Genomic DNA, 27,548 nt, shown 5'->3' on the forward strand with positions numbered 1-27,548 from the left:
TTTTGGTTGTTTTTGTTCCCAGTGTTTCACATTGCACAGCAAAGATAAAGTGAAAATATTCATGTGGGCACATATCACAGTGATACACAAACATGCTTATGTAGTAATGAACTGACTGTTTTTTAGCTTAGAGTTATTTAGCTATTTATAATGCTTAGTAAGAGCATTATAACGAACAGCTAAAATGCTGTGCAAAAGATAATGTATGGTTGACTTATCCTATTTACTAAATAATACTTTAGTAATAAGAAGCCAGTTAAGTAAAAATTACTGCCATAATAAGGCTTAATATGAGCATTACAAATGCTCGTAAAAATGCATGCCATCCTTGTTACAGCTTAAAAATGTAATGATTAGCAATCAGTTTATTCCACACTTTATACCACACTTCACAAGACCTGTAATGAAGTGTAACCAACTTTTTTAGATCTAATGCTGAAGGCCCCTGTCTACTCATTTTTATGATTCTCATGATGTTTTTTCAAACATCTGTAGTTTTCTTTTCTGGGATTTAGGTTTGGCAGAACTAAATTTGGCCTATCTGGCACCAGACTGGCCAAAAAAAACAATTAGAGTTGCAAAAAAAACAATGTGTTTGTCACCCACCTCGATTAAGCGAATGAGAGAGAGTTGGTATGTTCGGCATAGAACTATCTGCTTCCAACATGATGCAACAATCAGCTTTAATTCCACTAGTTCATCTAACCTGCTTCCCCCGGCACACAGCTTGTCTCTAAAACACAGCAACACTTGTGTTAATAAGCGAGATTGCTGCGAGATAAGCAAATAGCAAATTTGCCGTGGTGATGTCACTGCCAATCATTCTGAGATGTGCTTAATATATAATACATATACTGCATTTATATATATATAATATACATTTGGTAAAGGCGTATTCTGCGGCATATCTTTAATAGTAAAATACATTTTTAGATTTTTAAAACCAGGGGCTTTATGAGAACATTTACAGCTGCCAATCAGAGTGAAAATCACTGGTGTCAGAATATCAATGGTTAGAACAATCCTAAATGATGTAGCTCCCTAACCCTAACCCTAACACTACCCTTCTGAGACACTGGACTGAACCATGCAGCTGTTTTACAATAAAAGTTTGAGAACTGTTTATCAAGCATATGGTTAGGTACATCATAAACTCCAAGGATTACCAGGTCTTGTTTGGCAGAAGGCTTTCTTTTATCTGGTTGACTATACTGCCAAAGGCATGTAGCTGTGAGATTTAAATGCAGGTAGAAGGAAAGAGAGGGAAAATCTGTTTGGATTTTTCACATTCATTAGTGAGGGAAGATAGCTCTAGTTTGCTCTAAACACTTTCGAACCTGTCTTATGAGAACAATTAGTGCATTTGGTGATCACAGTGTTCCCATTAATATTTTCCCATGGTGACTTTCAACTCTAGTAACTCTTGCTGGGACAGAGATCTTAATTTTAAAGACTTGCTCTGGATACAGCTTTCCAAGCTAAAAGTGCCAAAAAGGTTTTTGTTGTTTGTTACTAAAGAATGTTCCAATGTACATTTAGAAGACTGCACTCCTTATACTCATACTGGTCATGTTGTTATAAACCTATGTACAGCTTAAGACCAAGGTGCATTTCTCGCTTTATTACAGAGAAAAAAAAAGTGTGTATTTTTTTGTAGGGTTTTTTTTTTTATCTCTGCCATCAGCCAGACAAAGAGAAAGACCCCCAGGCTTGAGCAGCATGTGGAGCATCTGAGAGAAAACAACCGGAGGAATGAGAGAAAGTCTGACTCCCCTGATACACTCTATACACTCTCTGGTGTCTGCTGTTGTTGCCACTAACCCTCCTCCTGGCTCTCTTCTCTCTGAGCCTCCCTGTCCATTCCAAACACACTTCAGGGCCGGCTCGGGTAATTAATACATCTAATCATATCCCTGCACTGCCTCTATTGTGATGGCTTGACCACAGCATAGGCATTATATTTCAATGCCCCCCCTCTCAACACCTCCCCTGTCCTTCTTTCAACACTTTGTTTCTCTCTCCCAACACTCAGCTGTTATGGATCTGACTGCGAGGGCATTTTTTTCTCTCCTTTCTCCAATCAATACTTACTTTGATATTTGTGTAGCAGCCATTGCGTAATCAATACGAGGTCAGGGAAAGTAAATTGCAGTCCCCGGCTTAATGATTTTGTTTTGCTTGGCTTGATGAGAAAGATGTTTATTATCTGATTATTAAGGCAGCATTATGTGTGTCAACATTCAGACTTGCCATATCTATTGGGTGAGGCATTCTGCAGGCCACTTTGTATTACACTGAAGTACACAAAGTGCAGGATGGACAATTCACACATCAACAACACTAAACAATATATATTATGCTCAGCTTGATGTGTTTATCTTCATTTATCTAACCTCTTAAATGGCAGGTTTACCTTTTAGTTATTTATCTAAAGACTTGCTATTTAGCGTGAGCTATGACCTATGTGGTAACCATTATGTAGGGTGCACAACTGGAATTTATTAAGATTGGCTGTTTTGGCCATTATATTACTTAGATTTTTTTTAACAGAACTTTGAAGAAGTTGCTTCTTATATTCAGGGAATTGTTATGCTATATTTAATGTTAATTTAACAACTGATTAAACATTCAAGAAATTGAAATGTAAGTTAGGCTCATTAAAGAAAAAAACATTTCAATATTGCCACTTAAAAATTATGCACAAAAGTTGGCCATTGGATTATGATGGTTTCCAAATCTGCCAATATCAAATTAATAAATTGGCCAATTTATCAGAAATGAGGCATCTATAGATGCAAACACGCATATTACGAATCAAGAAGAACTTCACACATCAGAAAGTTTCTGTTTGGAAACTAAAGGAAATGTGTTTCTCCACCTGCAAAGCCTTGTGTTACAGTGCCTGCGTTATTTTCCCCACCACTCCTTCTTTTTTAACCTTGATCCCCGCAACTGTTCAAGTAAACGTATGTTAAATAAGTAAAACTAATGTAATTACGGCCCCCTTTTTGTAATCTAACAAAACTGCAAAGGGACAAGGGTAAACAATGAAGAAAAAGACATGGTTCACAATTTCAAGTAGCCCACACTGCCCACGGTTCTGCAGTGGAGTAGGCAACACTGCCATACACCAGTTGTGCAATGCTCAGTTCCGCCATTCGCAGCGTGTTTGATCACGAATCGATTGTTCTGCCTGTCTCGCATTTACAGTCCAAACCCTGCAGGCCATGCAACATGTAACAAAAAGGCCCACCTTCCCTCTGCCCAGCCCAAGGGCAACACGAAGCACAATTACAAACAGCTCAGGCAGCAGGAGCATCTGCTCTCCGGGCATGTGACTCCGCAGACAGATGTTGGAGCCCAGCTGTTAACACAAGATCATTTGTATGTTTGAGGAGAGAGATCCCATTTGGGCTTCCTCCTCCACCAATGATTATTTCCCCCCTTCTTCTCACAATAATCGTCCTACATCTCTCACTCTCTCTCTCTCTCTCTCTTTCTCTCGTCCTCTCAGAGTTTCCCACATACATGCATGCTCACACGGACGCACCCTGCGGAAATGCGCGCAACACACACACACACAAACACCAAGGACTGTAAATTACAATGGCTTCACTGTGCTAAAGATCCACCTCGTTGTTATTTGGCACAGGATGTCCCACCAGCATCTGGGTGTTGTCTGATGTCTCTTCAGTCCTAGTATTCACAGTGGAAACGTGTATCCTTTTAAAGAAATGACTACTGACATAGCCTGGCCAAGATATACTTCCAGCACAGCTGCTCTGGTATCAATGGAAAGTAGACTTCTGAGCTTGTGTTTTACGACCCCTCCACATTGGCATGTATCATATACCTGCAATAAAAAAGCATGTGCATTCTATAAAAAAACACACTGTATTTTCTCTCTTTTATTTGTAACTTGTAAGCACAAGCAATGTGCAATAAATAACAGTACATTATGTCTTTTTTGGAAAAGTGGTATCCCTGTATGAGGGCAACAGGTTTATTTTTGGTTTTGGTGAAAACTTTCAAATGACCTGCTATAGACGACTGAAGTCGTATGTAATTTTGTAGTCAGCGTTACACCCATATTTAGCACTCCAGGTCTAAGCAGGATTTAAAAAAAAAAAGTATGGAATTGGCGCCATTAGACTGCAGCAACTGCACAAACCAGCATGCTTTACAAGTGTAGTCAAGTGGTAAAGTTTGATAAACAGATGTTCAACTCTCTAGTCCATTAATATGACCAGCTTGACCAAACCACCTTGGTCACACTGATAGACCAGCTACACCATCAACGTCAAATGAAATCATATGTCGTGCCGAGAGCTAAGAGCTAAGCTGCTAAACCAGCTTGCTTATCTGTATTGGGTATGTTTCCCCCTGGATGAGCAGCTTTTCAACCACCTTGACCATCAATAAACAGCTTAGATTATCTGAAACCAGTTAGCAGCAGAAGCTGGTCTTAAACTGGGCTTAGCTTGCTTTGAGAAGCCCTAAAAGTTGATCAGAACTCAGGGTATGTTGCTCAACATGACCAGACTGAAAGTGGTTTTCACTTCTTTTAATACCTGTGTGGTCATCCTAGAAGAAGGACGACAAACCCCAAAGTGATGTGACCGCTATAGCTGGCCTTACTTTGGTGTAGCTTACTAATGTCTAACTGATGCACAATAGCATTAGCTTGCATGTAGCAATATTAGTATTATGACTGTTTAACAACCTTAAAATGCAGAGGATCCATGCACAGGAAACAAATGTACACCAAGCAAGATGCATAGGTATCAGAACACATTTAGTTACCAAAGAATGTGATAAAGGTGATTTCTTGGAAACCCAAACCACCTACTATTTGTTTGCTAGGCAAGTGTAATACATAATCTTTGCACAAACATGAAAACTGTGCAATGCAGAATGTGACAGAATGTGTTCAGAAACCAGTGCCCTGTGATGGGGCCTGACGGTATTGTTGACCAGAGAAAACTTTAGTGACTGTAACATTAACATTATGGTGCAACTCCATGGCAAAAACACAGGGTTTTTTCAGGGTAATTGCTGTTTAAGTTCAACTATGCAAAATTTCCTTCAGGTGTTAGTTAAAAAGAAACGCTTTGTGTAACTGACAGGAGTACCACGCACTTTTCTATAGTTTTAAACCAGCAATCTTCAAAAACTGAGTGGGGATAAAACTAAACTCCAGCACATTTCACACCTGTAGTTGCCAAATAACAACAGATGTCAGTACACTTTATACACACATCACATATGAAGGGATTTCAGTTAGGGTTAGGTGGTATAGCGGTAATACCGCATACCAAAATGAGGACAGTATTTCAAAATTACGACTGTTTTATGTCGATCTAGGTCGCGGCCAAATTAGCGTATTCCCCTATGCGTATTTAAAGAGCCGCAGGGTGGGGGCGCTGTGGGAGCTCACTGATTGGTGATGTCACACTCTTAAGTTAGGGCAAAAATAAGCCTGTCGTAGTTGTGCATTAACGACGAAAATCAAGCATCAAGACATCAAATGTGCCTGTTGAAAACATTCCTAAGGCCATTCCCTTGACTCTCAGGTATGCCGTTGTGATTTAAGTTTCAGTAAGCTAGAACACGGACTGTGCAGTAGTGTTTAGCGTTCTGGCTAACTTATCTAAATGTAGCTAGATAGTGCTAGCTGGCTACAAATCCAAACATGGCAGAACCTGGCTAAACTTGGCTCTCTGTTACTCTACCAGTCCCTTGACTTTGTTCTCAGACATTTTTTTTATTCTTAACACTTATGTCGGGAACTCACACACTTGGGTCGCTTTCTGTCACAGACTTGAACTTGTTCTGTAGTGAGCAGACTGTTATCCTGATAACAAAGCTAATGCTAACCAGCTTCTCTCTCCTGGTTCAGAGCAGTTTTAGCATTTGCAGTTGTTGTCAGCACTTCACAGAATGTGGCTTTCTTTTAACATTTCCACATTTCAGTGATGTTATATTGGTAATCATTTGCCATCACAATAAACACTGAATCAAAGGATTGGTGGAACTGGCGGTTGCTGTGCTATGGGAGAGATCAGCTCAAATACAAAGTAAAAACTCAGAACTACAATAGAATGGAATATTTAGCATTGCAAAACAAAAAGAGTACTTAAAGGTCCCCAGTCATATAAAACATGTTTGTTAGTAAAAAAGAAGAGCAGAGTAAATGGCAGAAATGCTTTTGCATTGGCCTTGGATACAGCAGCAGGGTTACAGCAGCAGGGTTTGTAGAGCTGTACAGCAGTACTACAACAGAAAAATGACCCAGGATTCCAGACATTTCTCACTTCAGTTGCTATGTACTTATACATTTACCTTGTACCTTCACTGTGTAGTACATTGTTATTCAATCCAAATGTTTAGAATTCAATCACTTTTCTGTAACACATTTAAATGAGTCTGACATTTGTAGCAATAGCAAGTAAGCAACAATGGTAAAGAAGAAATGTTTGAAAACAAACAAAAAAATTGTTTTTGATTTTAACACTGCTATTTGTTGTTATTGGGTCATTGACCAGGAATGCCCAAACCTTAGTCTTAGATTTAGGAACACTAAGAAATTAATCATTCATATACATTTGAATGATCTACTTACAGTTCTTTATTGTAAAATGATCTGCCTCTAGATTTCAGCTAAGGCAGTGTGGATTTTATTTTTTATATACTTTCCTATATCAAATCTACAGCTTTCTATTATGAAATGTTCAGCTTCAATCATCATTCTGTAGGACATCTAAGATATCTTAATTATGTTTTCAGATTTATAGTTTTAAAGTTGTATAACAGCATAACACATTTTGGCAAAAAATGCTTTTTATATTATAAACAATAATATATATACTACTACTACTACTAATATATATATACAATAATTACAAATATACAAAATATATATAAACAATAATTCTAAACTTTTGAACTGTGACTACAAACGTTTAATAGTAAAACTTTACAAACATGAGTATCCAGCACATAATGTGTGAAACAGACATTATTTATATTAATTACACATTTACCTACAGTACACCAGGTACCATACTGTAACAGCTGAGTTTGAATAAGCAAGATAAGACCAGACCAACATGTTCACGTTCCTGCACTAAACAAACATGTTTATGCACCATCATCCACAGTCATAAATCAAATGTAGCAAACAGAAATTGGAGGGGGGTTTCAGTATGTTGTTTCACTTAGAACAACCAGTGTCGCCCATGCCCCGACATCATCTCCAGGGAGCAGTCCATATCTAAGACATACATTCTGTGCATACAAGACCTGCACTGCCCCGAAACCTGACCCGTCTCATCTCGGAGCAGGGGTGGCAGCCAGTGGCTCGAGAGGTGATAGCCAAGCTCATGTCACAGCTTTGATTTCCCCCCTGCTATAAGGGCTTCCCCTCCAGCCAATGAGATAAGAGGGTATTGGGAGGTTGGGGGTCTTACCTGTTCCCCTTCAACCCCCACCACTTCCCCTATGGGTGCAGACGGGGGGCTTTAAATTCTCCCCTCCCAAGTTCAGAGTCGATTTGTTATCAAATCAACCGTCGAGCCCCTGATTCATTGCTATTCAGCACTCTGGCTGATTTATATGCAGAATGTAAAACAGATGCCTTATGCGATACATATTTATGGTGAGCCCTACTCTCGCAAGATTTATTATAGCTTCTTTCATCGGGGTGTGCATGAGCAGCGCTATGATGACTTGTATTTCCTCTCAGCTGCCAATGCCAAACTCATTAAAAAGAGGTGTGACTATTAATATACATTGTAATACTGACAGCTCCTAATTTATAACCCCTCTGCCTGGGTGGATAGAGGCTTTTTTTCCCCCTTCTCTCCTCTCCTTGTCCAGGGGGATCTTTTTTTTGTGGTTGATAGTATACGAACGTGTGAGACGGTGAGACAGGCTATGCATGTGCTGGATGCTTGTATCTGGTGTTGTATGTGTCTGTGTGTGTGTTTTGAAATCGTGTGGGCTCTGAAGGGGGGCTTTGTTGCAGGCCTCGCTTTTCTGCTCTATTGATTTATGGGGTCCTCTCCCCTCACAGCCGCGGGGTTTACAGACCCAAGCCCCAGCATCTGACTGCCCTCTGCTCTGTTCTCAAACCAGTGAAAAATGCACAAGCTGATCCACAGCTATCCCTCTCTGCCAACGGCAACCTTAAACTGATAAAGTAAAAATTTAAAAATTAGGATCAAAATTCAAGTTTCCAGATAGCAGCTACTACTGTATTTACCTATTTCTGCGGATGAGTGGATGTCATTTCTGCCGTATGTTTTTTTTACTAAGAATCGCTGACAATAATGCATGTTCTTTGTACTTGATGAGTATGATCTAACAGTCAACAGTTTTTAGATTTGTATTTTGTTACTGTCATTTTAAATAAGAACAAAAAAGTAGGAATATAACTCACATCACTTATTTTGTATTTTTAATCTGAAAAAAAAAATAAAAAATAACAAGTACTTACTAAGGTACTTACTAAGTACTTACAGGCTGGAGATTCTCCACAAGGGGGTGCTGTTAGTACTCTGCAGTAATTCACATCAATTACATGATGTCTTATACAATTAATAATGTCTATACTGGTAGCCATAACTGCACTAGTCTTGTAGCTCCAGTGCAAAACTAAAGAAACAGACCTTTTCTGAACAGACACTACCACTTTAAAAGCCAGGTGTCAGTACAGTGCCTGAAACTCATATTTATAGTCACACACTGCCATCATAATGTTTTTTTTTTCTTCAATATTCCACCACAATATCCAGCATCCACCATTATTACATACCTGTATCACAAGCAAGCTTGAGCAAAGAGCTTTTACAGTAGGGCAAAGATTTGGGAACTGTAGATCAATGTCGATAATTGATTGCCATTAACATATCTGTCAAGGTCTATGGTAAATAATGAATATTTATAAAATTCGTTTTTTATTCCTACAGGGTTACAAATGCAAAATATGATCATTCAAATCACTACGAATCACTTGTGGTTATGATGATGATCTCATATAATGATTTAATTATTTTCATTTACAAGACATCACCTTTTACTAAAGACACTATTCTCAAATAAAGAATAGGCTTGACAGGCTCAAAGAATAACAAACCCTTTATAGCTCGGTGTGTCTATTCTTTGCAAATGTACATCAGATTCATGTAGAGGGCTTATATTTGTTCCCTGCCATATTGGAGCTGTGGGCGCTTTGTAGCACCTAGGCTGGCTCGGGCTGCTAATTGTGTGCAGGCAATGTGCTTTTGAATGCTGATGTAGGCTAATGATATTTTAACCAGCAGATCCTCTATTGAGGGGACGGGGTGTTCCCTCCGCTAGGCCTAATGAGAAAAGGTGGGCTGTTATGCTCTGCTGGCGAGCTATTCACTCACCGAGGGAGATGGACACAAAAAAGAAAAGGGTGTTAAAAAAGAGGTTTCAGTCCCAAAGGCATGTGATGGGTGTTTTAGGCCCTGCTATTGTGGCCTAAGCCCTTCAAATGAGGGAATATTGGGGTGCTTAACTCAGCCCATCCTGGGCTCCTTTATGTGAGGTGGGTGACAGCTAGCTGTGAGAGAAACCTCCCGCGTCCATTTCAGTTCCCCCTTCTGTTTCTTTCTTCGGCCCTTCTCTTGTTGGAGTGAAGCCGCCAATTGGGGGCCGCTGGTGAAAACCCTTCAAGATGAGGTGGTTCCCACCCAGAGAGATTAGCTGCTAGTAGGATACACACGATGCTAGCAGGCAATCCCCTTCACTCACACTCTGTATCTCTTCCCAGTAGGTAGATAGATTAATCCCGAACAGATAAACACATTACTCTTATATGGTTTTTTTTTACAGTTTTTGCACCAACACAAAAGCTGAGCAAAAAAAAAAAAAAAAACACAATAATAAAAAAAAAAAAGTTTAACTCCAAAAACTGCCCAAATGACCTTAATGCTAGGTAGTTTTTGGATAGTTTTTGTGTTCCCAACTGCGTCACAGTAACAACCCAGGCATTGGGTTAATTATCAGCATTAATTAACAGCACCTGGATAATTCAGTTAGAATATTCCCCAGCACTCAAGGAAGCTGACTAGAAGGCAGCAGTGCAGAGTCATGTCTGAGAGGAATTGTGATTAATTGTGATTAGCCAACAGTAGCTATGAAGGTAAAATGTCTGCTCTGTCTTGCTTAGTTGTAGCCCTTTTTATATTTTCAGTCAATGTATAGCCAAATACTAAATTATTAAAATCTCATTTTAACGTTACCTGTGTAAGAATGATATAGTAGTTTAATGCAAGTAATAATTAAGCTTTAGGCTAGCATAGATATACCTAGCATAGGAGTTACTGAGCTTACAAAGCTATCTAATCAAACAAACATAGTTAGACTAGACCTTAGTGCTGGGTGGTATAAACAAAACTTGTATGTGTTTATTATTTTAGCATGACTGTGGCTGTGTCAGAGTACATATACACAAAAACATATTTTATTTCATCATGTATATAATGAAGGTTTGGAGTACTATTGGGTTTGCTTGGCCTCATAAAATTCCTTTTACAAAGTATTTACTATAAACTTAACCAAAAAATGCAGTGTTTAAGTATTTAAAGAGATATTTCTTCATTCTATAGTATGCTCTATTGCACAAGAAACAAGCATAATATTAATTCACATTGTGTTATCCTTCAAGCCTAGATATTAAAATGTCAATTGCTTTGTCAGAATTCCCTTGGTTCTCCTAGTACTGTGCAGTATGAGCAAGCATCCATATTACGGTATATTTAACACTGACTTTGAAACTGACTAAACTGATTTTTTTTATAGAAACCAGTAAGCCTGTCTTTATAGAATAACAGTGGCCTATTTTACTGCTAATACAAACAAAAACTGAAGTGTATATCAAATATTTTATTGTGCAAAATAAAATATGAACAAAACTAAACAATAAATAGGTTTTCTTTTTAAGTACATCTTTTGAAAGTGTACCAACAACACTCTTTAAAAAGAACACAAAGAGGTTTTAAATAGTTTCACATTTAAAAGCGTATTTCTTATGTTATTTTAGCATGTTCAGAAGGCATTTGGTACCACTGCCTGTGTGTGTGTTTGTTGAAAAGGGAGAGAGAGAGCGAGAGAGAGAGATAAGATAGCAGAGAGCAAGTTGTTAGAAAAGGCTCGGTTTGTGTACGACAGCTACCCATTAGATTCTCACTGACGCGCTAACTGACAACGTCGCCTGTAACAGCCATAATCTTGGGTTAGCTGATAGTAGCTAGTGGGTTTCCTTAAAATCAGGCGAATGTGAAAACTCTTGCGAGTGTGTGTGTGCAAGCAAACTGCCACTAGCAACATATTAGTGCAATTTTTTTGTGCTGTTTATGATGCGTCTAAATTACATAAAATGCTAAAGTTAGTTTTCCTTTTAGTATTTTTGTTGCAGGCCCGTATTACAGAATTTTAGAAATGATATAACAACTAAATCGGTACACCGCCCACAACTGCTACACTTTTCTATCTCTCCTTCATTTGTGGTGCATTACTTTAGACACAGCTTTGTTTCTGAGTGCTAATTGTTCATGTGTTTTGTTTTGTGTGTCTGTTTTGTGTGTAACGTTCTAACTAATCTCTTTACAGGTTGGAAACAAACAGGCCAGAAATATTAATAAAGATTTTATTTTAATTTAACAGTTTGCAGTTATTGAGTATTGCAAAGTAATCACATCCTAAAAGCCCAACAAAAAAAGTGTTTAAAAAAACAGGGTCTAAGTAATCATATGGCGTTAGTTGAGTAATTGCTATGTTACTGGTTATTCATATAGCACAGCGTTTTTTGTACACATACACCATATAAGATTAGATCAACTGTAAAGCAAATATTAATGTAACATCACCATAAAAAGAAACACAACACTCATGCATACTCATTCAAAAGACAAAGTTTACAACTACTCCTTGATATGCATGAATTTGGCCGCATTCATCAGCTGCAGCTGCACCTGACTTAACCTATTGAAGCACTGATTAACCAAACCATATATTGTGAATGATGACTATACTGAATGCTGGGCTTTCTTTAAGGAAAGGTCTGGAAATTGTTAAGCATATACATTTATTTCCCAAGTCTTCAGAACTGATGTTAATGTTTATGAAGTTTATGAAATGTTTATAAACTGAGCCATTTGTGTGCTTTCAGAGAATAGAAAAGTGTTTATTCTGTCAGTGCAACTTTGTTGAGTACAACTGAACAAGCATCATCATCTATTTTCATTTTTGTGCTTCCCCAATTTAATGTGTGCATCATTTTTTGAAGTATTTAACCTTGTTGCCTGGTTTGCATCGACTGTAAGATTAAGTTTCCATTTTCCCCTATGAGTAATTTATAAAAACAATCAGTCATTTTTGGGCAATTTACTTAAATTCGCTGAATACATATTACTCAGTCAAATATCTCAGAAGCTACTTAACACATTTGCAAAGAACCCCTTGATGCAGCATTAGGAAAATTCTGCATTTCATTTTTTAAATGCTAAATGACACAAATGATTAGAAATCTTAGAAATCTTCTAACCTCATTTTAGATCTGCAAATAACCAAATATGATTCCTCTTATACACATACATTCAGAAAAGATGAGGCACCACTGCTTTGCCATTGAGCCTTTATAAATATTGAACACCCGACACATCCACTCACACCCCTCCCTCCCCATCACAACTCAAAGCAAGGATGACAAGCTGAACTTGACAACCTAATCATTCTAGTCAGTGCCTGACAATAGCAACTTTAAATTAATAGGGCTCTTGGATTGAGTCACCGGTTTTATGTATATCAGGATATGAAAGACATGTACTTAGCACTGTATTTGATTTTAACAGCATTTAAAACAGCTTAAAACCGCTAAGGTGCTAATATGTTACATTAGTAATGTAAGTAATTTAGCCACCCCGGCTCTAATGGGAACGTTAGACGTGACCCCGTTACTGAATGCTGATATACACACAGATACACACAGACACTCCGATGATGAGCCAAGAAAGTGAACACAAAGTGAAAAGGCAAAATGTCATGTAGTGGCCTTCCCTCTCTCTCTCTCTCTCTCTCTCTCTCTTGCTCTTGCTCTCTCTCTCTCTCTCTCTCTCTCTCTCTCTCTCGCTTTCTCTCTGTCCAACCTGCGTCTGAGCCAGAAGCACTCAACACATGGCCTGGCAGATCAGGTTCCACAACACTGCAGCACAAGGCCCCGCCACCACACTCGGCTTACTCGGACAGGCTGGGATCACTCATCAATATGTCACTCCCCTTACTGCCTCCTGACTCTGCCGGTGGCATATCTGTGAAAGTAATGATGTCCAAAGATATCCTTTTACTCGCTCTACAAATGGCCTAAGCAAACACATGCTTTTGCCATCGACTGCCCTTAAAGCTGTGAGCGAGGCTTCCTGCGATTGATAAGAAAAGCCTTATTTTGCATTTCCATTTATTTGGACGTGACCCTTCTGGCCTTTTGCAAAAAAAAAAAAAAATATATATAATAACACTGACAGATTAATGTTCCATTTATAGTTGTTTGTTTGTGCCGGCGAGGATGAGGCCAATGAGGTTCATTAACTTCCAGCAGAACAAAAAAGTCCAAGTATGACAGGAGCACAATGGCTGTGTTACAAAACGGTGAGTCATGTTTAAACTCTGACACCGTCTTACGACATATTCGGAGAGGAACTGAGAGTGGGGAGAAAAACTTAAGGCTTTTTCACAAATTGAAATTAACACCTAAAATATCAGTAACAAAACACACACTATTAGCCTACTACCAAAGACATGCACATACACATATCATAATGGTTTAGTAATTATTATTATTTTTATTATTATTATTATTACTACTACAGTTTCTAATGCGATCAAAGCTGCTGTTGTTATGTTTGGCATTTCAGCAACTCCTTTACAATACTGTACTTCATGCAGTTATGTTACACAGTAAAGCTACCTTTACAGAAAGGGCAGCACAGAGAAAGATATGGATCGATAGAGAAGCAGGAGAAGTTAAGTAGAGGAATGCCTTTCAGTTTTGCACATTCTCTGTCTCGCTTTTTTTCCCCCCCTGTCTCTTTCTGTCCACACGTTTAGGCCCTTTTATGTTACATGATCAGCCGAATTGGAGCTCAGGAGGAGGCGATTGGTCCCTGGGTGAGAAAGCCCCAAACAAGCTATAGACCAGATGTATGATGTTATATGGTCAAACTGGCAAACACAAAAGAGCCAAAAACAAAAGGCGTGAATTAAGGGAGAGGCTTTCAAAAGTGTGTTTTCAAAACAGCCCAGCTGAGCGCTCAGATGCTTCTCCTCCCTCTCTCACTCTCTCTCACTCTCTCTCTCAGCATTTCCCCTTTCCTTATATTCTCTCCATCCCACTCTCTCCTCACCCCCCCCATTCCATTCCCTTCCCTTCTCTCTCTCCCACTCTCTCTCTCTCTCTCTCGCCCCCTGAGACTAAACGCTTTAAAGGGGGAGGGAAAGGGGGGGGGAAGAAAAAGAGACCATTTTTGCTAATTAGTCGAGGACTTAGCAGGCGCAGGATACGCCGCCGCACTTTTTCATCTGCTGTCCACGGGCTGTCGCCCGCCCTGTGAAGTCGAGCTTGTGTGGTTAAGAGCTGAAGAAAAGGGGGAAGGCCCCCGCTCTCTCACACACATACACACACACACACAGACGCCTCAGTGGAGATCCTGAACGGTGCTCCAGCAGGGGTACGGCCACAGAGCAGAAAATGGAGGCTAACCATTAGTGTTTTGGACTTTACAGGGAAAAAAAGGCTAAATAAGGAGCATAAATGGTTCCCCCATCTCAAGCGCAAGACAAACGTTCACTGGCAATGACGAGGAATGGGTCTAAGTCCAAGATAAACCCGGCCTTTTCTTCCAGCGGTCACAGTCAAATGATCACAGCCATACTTTTGTTCAGGAGTTTGCAGTTTTGGAGCTGTGCACTCTCAGTAAAATATGCCGAATTCAACACAGAACAATACCTCTATTTTTTTTTTTTAAATGCATATTTCAATGTACCTCTCATCCCGTCTCAGAAAAGATTAATGCACAGGTTTTACTGAGGTTCTGCAATTTTTATAGCTATTTTTAAATTGCATTTAAAAATAATTATATATATATATATATATATATATATATATATATATATATATATATATATATATATATATAAAATTATAATAACTATGTTTAAAAATATTAATTCATTACTAGTGATGTATATAATTACTATTATGATTATTATTATTAGTTTATGTATAATTGCTGCTCTAAAAAAAGTTTATTATTTTTAAAAAGTTAAGCTTTGAGATCGGTGCTAAACATTTTATTGAAACACATTAATAACCTGTTAAAAATGATCAATCTATGCCATTCTAACTACTGTAGGCTCATACAACGTTGCTATTCATAACTTTTTCCTTTTATGTTAGTGATCATTACAGTAATATTACGGAGCTCTCAGAAACAAATACAATAATCAAAATATATTATTGCTGCAAAATGCAACATCCCACTGTTAAACAAAAAATACAAATAACAAAACCTCTGATTTCACTGCTAATATTCACAGCATTCTGTAATGAAATTATAATAGTGAGACATTTCTGTTGCTGTAGTGATTACGGCACGTCTCATGCGAGAGATGTGGTCTGGCCTGGCCTGGAAACCCAAGCTTGCACTTCACACTGAAACACTGCATGCTGGCTTTGCAACAGTGTTATCATAAGCCATGTATCATAATCAAAGTTATACTGAATATATGATTCACCTCTGATTGAGAAAATAATTGATATTTAATGTGAGCTTTCACATCTGCAAACTTTCAGAGTTTTCAATGTTCCTAAAATTTGCCTTTTTGAGAAGGACCCCTTTTATGTATTTGTTTAACCTTTCGAGCGTGGATTGAGGTAATTCAAAAAGTTTGAAAGTCTGCACAAACAGTGCGGCATCAAAAGACCCTGAACATTTTTAGGCTTGGGCCCTGTGCCCATCTATTCGAGCCTTTGCTCAAACATTTCCATATGTGTATACACAAAAAACTAAAAATACATAATTATATTGATGTGATTGTTGCTTATACACCCTTACAATATCTGCATTCTATAACTTGTTTATGGTGTGCTGCACTCATAGTCCCAAAATTAAATGTGCAATAATAAGCTTCTATTAAACAGAGTCATTTTTTGAAAGTAATTTGATTTATGTAGCACTTACTGAAGACAAGTGTCTCTTAATATCACTGACATCCGAGCTTACAGAGCAGAGTAATGCAGAAAGAAAAAAGAAGAGAAGCTGTAATAGCTCAAAACTGAATTCATGACTGAGGAGGAAAAAGCTAAAAATTCAGGGCATCCATTTGATTTACATTTCTGGACCCATCAGGTCAATTACGAGGCTGTGCTGAAAATATGTGTTAATAATCAGGGTGAGTAATATATGCTCAGCAATGGCAGGCAGCATTCCACTGCGAAACCTCTTAACGCCCGTACTGTATTTCATGTCATCTATCAGAGAAGCTTAGGGAGGATGTTGAATAACGGATTCAGAGGAGGGCAGAGTCTAGGAGAGCAAAAGAAAGCAGAGCATGAAGACTTAACAAGAGCTCAGTCAAACGCAACAGCGGTAGGAGCCTTCCTGGCTGGACAGAAGGAGAGGAAGAGAGAAGGCGGGGGAAGACGAGCTGAGAGAGAGAGAGAGTGTCCACAGTTCTCAAGCTCAGAAAAGTGAGGACAGGAAGCCGAAGGAAGAGAGGATCCGAAAGCCAAGGTTCAGTGATCAGCAGTCAAAAGGGTCAGCGTGTCTCTAGCCGCCAATAACAACACAGCTTTCTTTGGTCCACAATGGCACCTTTTCATCTTACCTTGTTGTACCGTCCTGGAGTAGGGAAAAGACGCTGTCATTGCTCAAATTGGGTCGTTTATAATAGCGCTAAAAGTTTTTTCATATATATATATTTTTTAAGTACAGCTTCAAAAAAAAAGGTCAATCTTTAAACTTCAACATCAAAAGGTTCTTCATTGTAAAATTCACTGATGTTTTATTTAGGAAACCAAACATGGTTCATCTGTGACACACAGCCTAATTTTAAATGTGAATGTGTGCTTTAAGCGAATGCCATTGTAGACAAAGAAACAAATCAATATCAAATGTTTTCAGATTTTTTTCTAAGGTTTTTTGATTTCCTTTCCTTTGTAGTGGAACTGTTGAGTGTGTGTATATATATATATCAGAGAGGTGTGACACCCTTCCTATTAAACCAAGGGCACTGAAGAGATTCCTCACTATCACCAAAGCCCCATAAACGTCTGGGACCAAAATGGAAGCAATGCCATATGTCAGTTATATGGCGCTATAACAGATTTTAAGAAGTGGGGTAATAGAGCCATTTACCTGATGCTGACAAATGACAAAAGCAAAAAAAAAAGAAATAAAAAATCTCAAAGCCTATTCACATTTTATTTAGAAGTGATCTCTCTTTTTATTTTGTCGGATACCTTTTTTTGTGCTCCCCTAATTTATATACCTGGCCCAGGAATTCAAAGAAGTGAGAGAGACAGAGAGAGAAAGAAAGAGAGAGAAAAGAGAGAGAGTGAGAGATGCGCTCTGGTGGAGATGCGTCGCCTTGCCGTGTTTCCTTGTTTTTTTCCGTACCCTCGAGATGAGACAAGGCAGGAAGCAAGTGAAGGGGTGCCAGGAAATATAGTAGTGCTAAGTCAGCCTCTGATTAAAATTCACACCACTAATGGGCTACAGCGTGTAGGATGCGTGCGACTTGCCACAGGCGCTGATCAATCCCCCTGTAATTTCGGTCTGTGCTCAAATCACCGTTGACAATCCCATTCAAAGAACCTGCCGCGTTGAAGTCAATAGACTGAACACACACGCTTCGCGCCATATTGCAGCGCTACAGTCACATCAGCTCCCACACATGAGAACATTATTCTGGCCGCCTCGTTTTGCTCAACAGCAGTCCGGCTCCTGTTATCAGGCGAAGCCTGGGCGGACGGGCCCTGAGCTGGGAGTGAGTCAGAGTAGGGCTCCAAGAATCAGTAAGCAAAGTTGATTATTTGTCAATGACATTAATTACAGTTATAAAGCAACAAATGATCTACTTAAGCTGTAACACATTGAAGCACCCTGTAACGTTTTCATGAAACACATGTTCATTATGACAACATACAGTACTCTACTGGAAGTGATATAATCGATCATCGCCCAGGTTAAAGGCAGATGAAGAGGCAAACTGAGAAGAAAGAAGGCACAATGAACTCTCTGTGAATGTAGAATCAGCTAGATTAATTCACTACAGAAATAATGATGTGTTGCAGCCCCAAACCAGAGGCTGTTGAAACAGGTAATCATGGTGGAGATGATGGTTTGAGAGTGGTGGTTCAGTGAGCCTGAGAAACAGGGCAAAAGAGCTGAGTAATCCCACCACATTAAAAGCAGATATCACGCCACAGTGGTGCGTGGATGGGGGGGGGGGGGGATTCGAAAGCAGCCACTTATGTCATCTCTCTGCAGCTGCCACTCACTGATAGGCTAAGCTGCTAGTCAAATGACAGCGGGCATGATTGACAGAGTTAACAGCGGCTTTGGCCAAGCAAAATCATTACACAAGGTGTCATCATCACTGTGAGGTACTGTCGTGGGTGGATTTTCTTCATCACAGTATTAAAAAGAACAAAAATCACTGATCTAAGACATATTTTTCATTTTTGGAATGCCCTGCATATAAATTCTCAGATAAAATAATATCCCATATACACTTTGTCCCTAAATGATAAAGCAATAAACAACTGCTTAGAACAGCATTAACAAAAGTGAACTCATTACAAAAGTGACTAATTTAAAGCCCCCGTTGCACTGATTTGATTTATACTACAAGTAGATTAAAAGAAAAAAATTAAAATAATAAAATCTTTTACTTGACACTACACAGTATCCAGTGTGTGGTTTACTCAAACCAACTTTATCCACAGGATGCAAACATTTAAGAATTGCTCAAAGGCTGCAATGGTCTTCTAGGCACCCACTCATGCTGTATGAGAGCAGTCTAGCTTTATTCTCCACGCAAACATAACGCCAAAGCGTTTATTTATCCAACTATTCAAAGCCTATCACATCCCCAGCTTGTGGGCACACTCGCAGCAGGGGAACAATGAGTTTGTGGACCGTGTGCTGAAACAGCAGTATAACTGCTCCCCCTGGTGTGTGGCGGCAGTAGCTCTTTAGACGGGGGCACAGTTCACAGACGCGAGCCGCTGAACCCAGCTGGCTTTTAGACGGCTGGGTGAAAGTGGGGAGACACTAATTCTGTCCAATGAATCCAATTAGAGCATCGCACCCATTTTGTGGGAATATTTCTCACCAGCGCCATTATTCTGTGCTTGTGGGCCACCCTGAACTGGTGCTGCGTTTTTATCTCTGTTCATTTACGTTTCTAATGAAAAACATTCACATTAAAATAATAATAATAATATTGTCAATTTTATAAACAGATTTTTATTTTAATTTATCACTAATAATACTTAACATATTTGTACAAACAGGATACTGATCAGGTCAATGTATTTGAATAAAGGATTTTACGAGCTTCCCTAGTGCTTTTATCAGCACTTCATTTTACTCGTAATGACGCTGTTCGAATTTTAAACTACACCTGGACATCCTATCAACACTGGTACCTTGATTTTAAAAATTCTCTTCGCAAGGTCAGCTTTTCCCCTTGGTCCTCATGCCCTATCTATCAGTAAAGTCCAGTGAAGAAGAAAAGCGTAGATACTGAGTCTCATAAGATTACCATTATGATTCATTAGTGTGCCTTATGCTTTAAACCCCACTCAGGGACTGCAGGGGAGTGAGAGGCTTAAAACTGTGTCAGAGTTAGCAGGTCCCTGAAGGGGTAAACACGCATGTGCTATTGGACACTCTCACACTCTCTTACACTCTCCCTCTGTCTCATATGCTCTCTCTCTCTTTCACACACACACACCCTACCATCCAGAGTGCCCTAGTCTGGCTGTGCATACAGATGCACTCATCATAATTCATTTAAGCCCATAATTCTCAGCAGGCTAATGCCCCACAAAAGCCCCTCAACATCCTTAAAGAGTTAAATCATCACTTTGGGGAAGGAATGGAGAGAAAGAATGAGAGAGAGAGAGATAATCATAATGGGGGAGGAAGTGTGAATATGTGACTATGTCACTAAAATCAGGGCTTACCAACAATGTAAATGACCAACAGAATGGTCCTGACTTTGTAAAGTGCCATTTTTTAAGTGCCTATCTTTGCTCCTTTCTTTTTTTTTAACTGAAAGGGCAAAACAATTTCTTTGTGGTGGTTCAGGTCAAGGTCAGCATTAATTTTACAGAGCAGATAACTTGGATTGTGATTGTTTTGACATTCAAAATATCTATTCTTATTATAAAATGTTATTTCTTTTTTTAGTTCTATTGCGTATAAGACATGTTTAAGTCGTTGTCCTGACAGTGGACAAAAACAAACCTCTATGTGGAATGTGTATGTGTGTGTGTGTTTGTTGTAATTTTTCAAGGATGACTGAGGTGCTTGTACCGGTCCCTTCAGTCAACTATGTTGCCATGAGAGGGATTAGGAGGTGTGTGAAGCTCCAGGTCTTGACCTGCAAGCCTGGAAGCCAGGCGGTAACCTGACCCCCATACCAGGTGTATGCCTCTGGGTCAAAGGGTTGAGAAAGCATGCAACTAAAGACAGCCCTTCCATAAAAAAACCTCCAGGCCGGTCCAATTAACCGTTCCCAAACCATTTCACAACGACAGACCTGCTTTCTCCGTCCAGCCTATACTTCTGAACGCTCACACACCCGTACGTGGACAAACGTGTAATGGCAATGGAACAGGCAAATGACAAATAAATTAAATGGCAGCTTTACGTGTTCTAATAGAGAAAATGTTAATAGCATGCTTACCCTCCCTTTCCACCCCCAAGGCTCTTGCTTTTACTTTCAAAATAATTTACTGCGCCTTTAAAAAGCTCCGTCATCTGCAGCCAGAGACCCATAACTGTCGTGCGAGTCGATCATTTACCCAGCGATCTCTTAAGTGTTAGGTGTTAATGGCTAGAAGCTAGGAGCTATACAAAACAGAGTGAAATGACTTACAGTACACCTAACAGGCACATTTTATTTAGAATGTGTGTGTGTGTGTGTGTGTGTGTGTGTGTGTGTGTGTTTGTATCAGGGGTGGGGGGGGTGGAATGGGGGGTTAATATCGTATCATAACACATTAAGTGAACTGCGGCAATTTAATTAAGAGTCCTGTCTGGTACATTACACAATCACAAGGGTATGGTGAGTGGAAATCTCAAAACACTAAAATGCTACTGCTCCTTAATATTAGCCAGCTATTACAAATTATAACAGCTGACAGACAAGTACTGCCTAATACAGCAAAAGTTCTCATAGGGAAAACTCCACATGCTGCTGCACTGGCTACAAATGTTTACATTTTATAGGACTGTCTCAATAAATATAAATTAATATATATATATATATATATATATATATATATATATATATATATATATATATATAATAAACAAAACAGTTAAAACTCTTTGGGGCATGAATTCCACAAGACAAAACATTTCTTTGAAATTTCTCCTCAGATAGACATTTCATCTAGGACTGCGCAATATATCATTTTAGTATTTTTATCACAATGTAAACAATACACACTAGACACATCGAATGATGTGCAATGTCATGTAAGGCAAATTAAATCATTGTACAACTTACTTGATACAAAGGACAATTTGCACTGTTATCATTTTCAATGAAAGATCTACCAGGCAGATAATATTTACGCAATAGCATTTATTTTATTCCAATCTTGGATACACAAAAGAAATGATTAAAAACATGACATGTTGTATCATTGACTTCTGAAGAAATCTTTTCATGCTCAACACAATGATCATTTCCTGACTCTTATTAACAAGGTGTTTCCATCTAAAGATCAGCAAATTCAGAAATACTCAAATCCAGCCCGTCTGGCACCAAAAATCATGTCATGCTCAAAATCACTGATATCACATTTGATCCCTATTCTAGGGGCTGCTGCCACAGCATTTGGCTGATCTGATAAATCTATTAATGAGTAGTATAGGTGTTTTACACATGATAAAGCCACTGACAGGTGAAGTAAAAAACATCTATTTACATTGGTACCTGTCATGGGTTGGGATATACGAGGCAGCAAGTAAACAGTCTGTTCTTGAAGCTGATGGGTTGAAAGCAAAAGAAAATGGTCAGAGGAAGGACAACCAAAGAAAAGGAGACAGGGTTTTGAAAGCCCAAGCTTCACTGGTGCGTGTGGGGAACAACCGTTAGCCCTTCTGGATAGGAAAGGATCTGCTGCTAACATCTTGGTTTTATTCAGTGGTCTTGTAAAGTCTGTGCCTTGACAGATCAGAACTGTTTTGGCAGCATAAGGGAGCCAAAATATTTAGATCAGTCAATGACAATTATTCTATTCTATTCCAACATAGCACATTTCAAGATCTGGCATGTATGTTGAACAGTGACTGAATAGAATCAGTTCTTACAGTCAACATTTTGGATTGCAGAAGAAATTGCTAGGTGTAAAAACATATACCTAAAAAATGCCACAAAACACATGCTTTCTAATTCAACATTTATGTATTTATGGAGCAAAATACTAACTAACAAAATATATACTAAATTCCCAAGGCCAAGGCCTCTAAGCTTTCTGTTAATGATCATGACTGACTATAGCTGTCTCCTGAAGCCATTTCTAAACTCTTACATATTCCAGGATCACCAGCTAAAACATAAGTTGTTGCATAAGTAAGTTATTGGAAGGTATGGACACTTTGCCAAGGCCAGAAGAAGACCCAAATAGCTTAGAGGAAGCTGGTAAAGAACAACTCAAAAATCACCAAGGCACAGGCCTGCCCTGAGCATATATATATATATATATATATATATATATATATATATATATATATATATATATATATATATAACTACCTCCTGCTCAACATTATGTTGCACATACACTTTGCATTTGTTGCACTTTACACCATACCTTATATTCTATTCTGTTGGTTCATGTGAGTAGACAGTTATGGAAGTATTCCACTGCTAGTTGTACCATGTAAAACTATGTGACAATGATGTGACAATAAAGCTTTGCACTTCTTTGAGCAATGTGGATGGAATTATTAAAAAGAAGTTTGTTGTGGTTGTTGTGGAATGGATCAAAATAAGCTTTTTCAAATGGCCTTCCTAAAATCCTGACCTCTGATATGTAAATGGCGTCTAAATGTTGGGTCCATGCATATCTTAAGATGTAATTAACATTGACATTAACATTATGAGAAACATCAGCAATTAGCAGAACCTACTTCCAGTAGCTGAAAAAACACCCTTAAATCTGAGAGTAGCCTGAGTCATGCCCGACATCATCATGGTTGAGTCAATACCTTGGCCACCTTTTCCAGTGATCCAATGAACCTTCTATAGGTTTGGTTCTGCTCTTATTTTGTCTCAGACAACTTGTGAGATGGCTCTAAGTGTCATGAAGTAACACATGGCAAGCTAATCCGCCCAGTCCTCTCCAGCCTCAGAGGGTTAATTGCCAAGGCTTGCCCTTGTGCACTGTGTTTGGATAGGTGCTTCTTGTAGCAAACAGACAATCCTTTGTGCCGCTTCACTTTAATCTATGACTTCATTAGGGAAGGAAACGGGAGTAAATACAAAAAGCCATTGTCTTTCTTTAGGAGGGTGGGGAGGGGTGTGCAGCTCTAGCTGGAGATGTTGTGTAACTATCTTGTCTGTAATATTCATTACACACCTGGGTCTCGGCCTATTGGTCTCAATTATGCAGACGCAGGGGAAGCGTGAAGAATGCGCGAGTATGCCAGCGAAATACACAATACCCTTGAAATCCTGCTGTATTTTTCAAGGAACACCACACGCTAATACCCCTCTCTGTTGTTAGCAGACATACATGTTGTGGTTCAAGCTAGTCTCAACAATAAGAGCTTGCACAGAGGCTGGGAATCTCGTTTTAGGAAGGACCGGACATGGTTTTTACACAAAGGCAAGGGAAGTTTTTTTTTTTCTTTTTTTTCTGAAACGGAAAGGCTATGGCACTGTAGCCAAAATAATTATGCTAGCTCAATTGTTATTGGTAAATTGCTAATGCAGCACAAAAGATTGTGTGTATCGCGGACCTGAGAAAACAGTGTAACATACATAACCATGGACTGAATTTGACTATAAAGCCAGACAAATGTGTATGAGACCAAAAGAATACATGCAACTAACCTACACAATACAACGTTTTTACAGAACATTTTAACATAAGTTTTGTAATCTGGCACAATGCTAGTTTTAATCTACTTGCTAAAAAAGATATCGTCAATTGTTCAGTCATACAGTTGCTACTATTCAGATTCATAATCTACTTCATGCTTCTCCCAAAATCCTTTTAGCATAGAATACTAACTGACCAACTGTATGGCTGGCAGATCTTGCAGGAATAATTTTTAACAACTTGATGGAATGATTATTGAAATACTTAAGAAAATCTAGCAGAAGGCTATTTTTGCCCCATTAGCAATAATTGGCTAACAGAGACATCAGCCAATAGTACAACCGTACAATTGTTGCTATTCAGATTCATAATCTCTTGCTTGTTGCCTCTGTCTTCTTTCGTCTTTTTTGGTCCTGGCCCCTCCCATTTCCTCTCGTTCACTCTCGCCTTGCTTTCTCTCCTTCTTAGTGAAATGAATTCCAAGGCGCGCTTGCCAAATGACCCGTGACCATGGGCGGACAAGGTTACCAGTGCTGACTTTTACTGCCTTCTCCAGTCTCATCTCTCGTCACAAGGCTTCTGCCTGCCTTGAATAGAAAGACAGATAACAATAAAAACTGAGAGATGTGTGTGTGTGTGTGTGTGTGTGTGTGTGTGTGTTTGGGGGGGGGGGGGGGTTAACACAGGACAAACCTGCTGCCCTGATGCCCTTCCAGGCCAGAGCTGACAAAAACATTGGTACGATGACAGCAAAATATGTGAGGTGAACAAAAATAAAAGCCCAAAGGATGTTAAAATTGGGAGTTGGTTGGTGGACGAAAGGTGACAGTGCCACTGAGTGCGAATAGCTGCATTTTTCCTTCTTCTCCCGAAAGCTTTATTTACATTAGCAGCAAGGCTTCGAGTGTGAATCTGGCCCCCCTTCCATGTCTATCCCGGCAAATAACTCAAGGCAGAGCCATCGAAGAAGGAGCTGATTTTTATCTCTAATAGGATGTTATACACTCCTAACCCCAGACATGGCAGCCATACATCAAATCCATAATGAGAGCGGCAGCTCACAGATGTCTTCTATCTCAAAGACTTGTAATAAGGTTAGTAGCACCGTAACAGAGTTGGCATTATCGTTCTGATCCCTAATGGTAAGGTATGGCTTTAACAGATGGAACGGAATTGTCTCAAAGGCTGCGTTTCAATCCAGCACTCAGAATGTGGCGTGGGAACACACGCAGGCCTCAGTTAATACATAAAGCACTGTGAAAGTTATGTTTATAAGAAAAATGCTTTTTTCAAAGCTCTTACAATTTCATAAACATATGATATTTGAGCTGATTTCTCTTTTTCAGAGGGTAGTGGTTACCATCTTCCTGAACTTACTTAGCACCTAAAAAAAACCTCAGGAGGCTGACCAGGCCAGCCATGGCTTTTTGTCTTTGGACGGATGTAAATTATCTTGTGGATGCATTTGTGTCATAATGATCAATGAAGATGCACATGGAGTAATGCACAGCTGCTTCCTTGCTCTTTGTCCTCCAAGTAAAGAGGTGAAAAGTAGGAGAGTGTTTCTGTGTGTGTGTGTGTGTGTGTGTGAGTGTGAACCACAAGCGTCAGAGACTGCTCGCTGAGCCTGGTGCTTTATGTAAACATGGAGGAGTGGAGCATAAGAGGCTGCCATCTCTTTCATGTGGGCGCCCGCGGCGCTGCTCGTTTTGCAGAGTGTTCACATTAAAATAGTGATAAGACTTTAGAGGCCCCTCATCAAGCCTTAAGAGGGCCGGCTGGATAACGTGCTCGGCGGCGAGGTAATTATTGTACCTGGGTCCAACCTTTTGTTAGCCCACCTCAGGCTACAAGCTCTGACAATGGCATAGTAGGAAACGCGAACTTCCTTTACAACCAGCTTTTGTCTTTGTAATTTGGGACTCATCTCGACATTTCAGTGCACAAATGAATCTCTCAATGCATCTATGTGGCCAGTCTGGGGGCAGAAGCAAGCTCTCTGAACATTAAAGCAACAGTTCAATGAAAAATCTACTGCAAATGTAGTTGATCAAGATTTTTTTTTCCAGTTTTACCCTGGAGCTATGTGCATATTCCAGTTAACAACTAACGGAAGCTGGTGATCATTCAACACGCACTTGCCTCAAGTTGCAGTGAAAATTTTATTTCGTTTCATATTTTCACATTCAATGTTCAACACAAGCTGGGAAATTTGCTGTAGTTGCTGTTGTTTCCAGGTGAAAGTGCTCTTTCCAGCCCTCTACAGCTCCCTCAATTTCCTAGGTCCATTTCTTGCAATTGACCAGTGAACAAAAAGCTGCCTTGAACATACACTCGGAGGGTCTAAACCCAAAAATACCAGCGACACTGATCAATATTTACACATATTTAACCCTTTTTTTCATGCTTGTTTTTGTACTGGTACTCTTTTTTCTGTGGAGGAACTCATGCTACAAGAATAATTGGTAAGAATTTAAAATATATGAACATATTGTAGCAATTGCAACTGTTCGCAGACTGTCGAAACTGCACCACTGAACCATTTACAGTACACAAGCAGTCGTCATGGGCATGCACAACAACTTGTAGTCGAGCGGGGGGCTGTTGTTGATCTCAAAAACTTACATGCTACAAGAAAATCAGGGCTTAAATCATGTAGTGTGTACTCAGCATATCATGCTATACAACCAATTACAGCCCACTGTTTTGGTGTGGGTATGTATCAAGAGGCAATTGTGAAAGATGCCTCAGGCTCTACAAGGCTTCTCCACAATTCAGCAATTCATTGCTGACTAAAAATCTTGATTTCTGTGGCCAGCTTATTGCAAAAGATATCCAACGCTGTCAGATGTGTGGATGGAGCATCTGAGACTAAAACACTGATGTGATGATTCAGATATGACATTTGCACACTAGCAAAACTGGTAGTTTTAATAACTGGTGAACACCAGCTATGCTTAAAAACTGGTAAGCATAACTGGCGTTGCTTAAAATTGTTTATTCAGTGTGTACTTGCTCAAAGAAGCTGAGCTGATTTCAGTTCAGCACAGCCCTAATCATATTCCATTAGGCTCCCCTCAACTTGATTCTTCTCCGCTGATCTGATGGTTGAGCAGCCAACAATCACAGCTGTCAGATATCTCTGTCAAATCAGGTTTTGCCAAAGATGTAA

The sequence above is a fragment of the Salminus brasiliensis genome, chromosome 13 (assembly GCF_030463535.1).
Source record: "Salminus brasiliensis chromosome 13, fSalBra1.hap2, whole genome shotgun sequence".
Classification (NCBI taxonomy): Eukaryota; Metazoa; Chordata; class Actinopteri; order Characiformes; family Bryconidae; genus Salminus; species Salminus brasiliensis.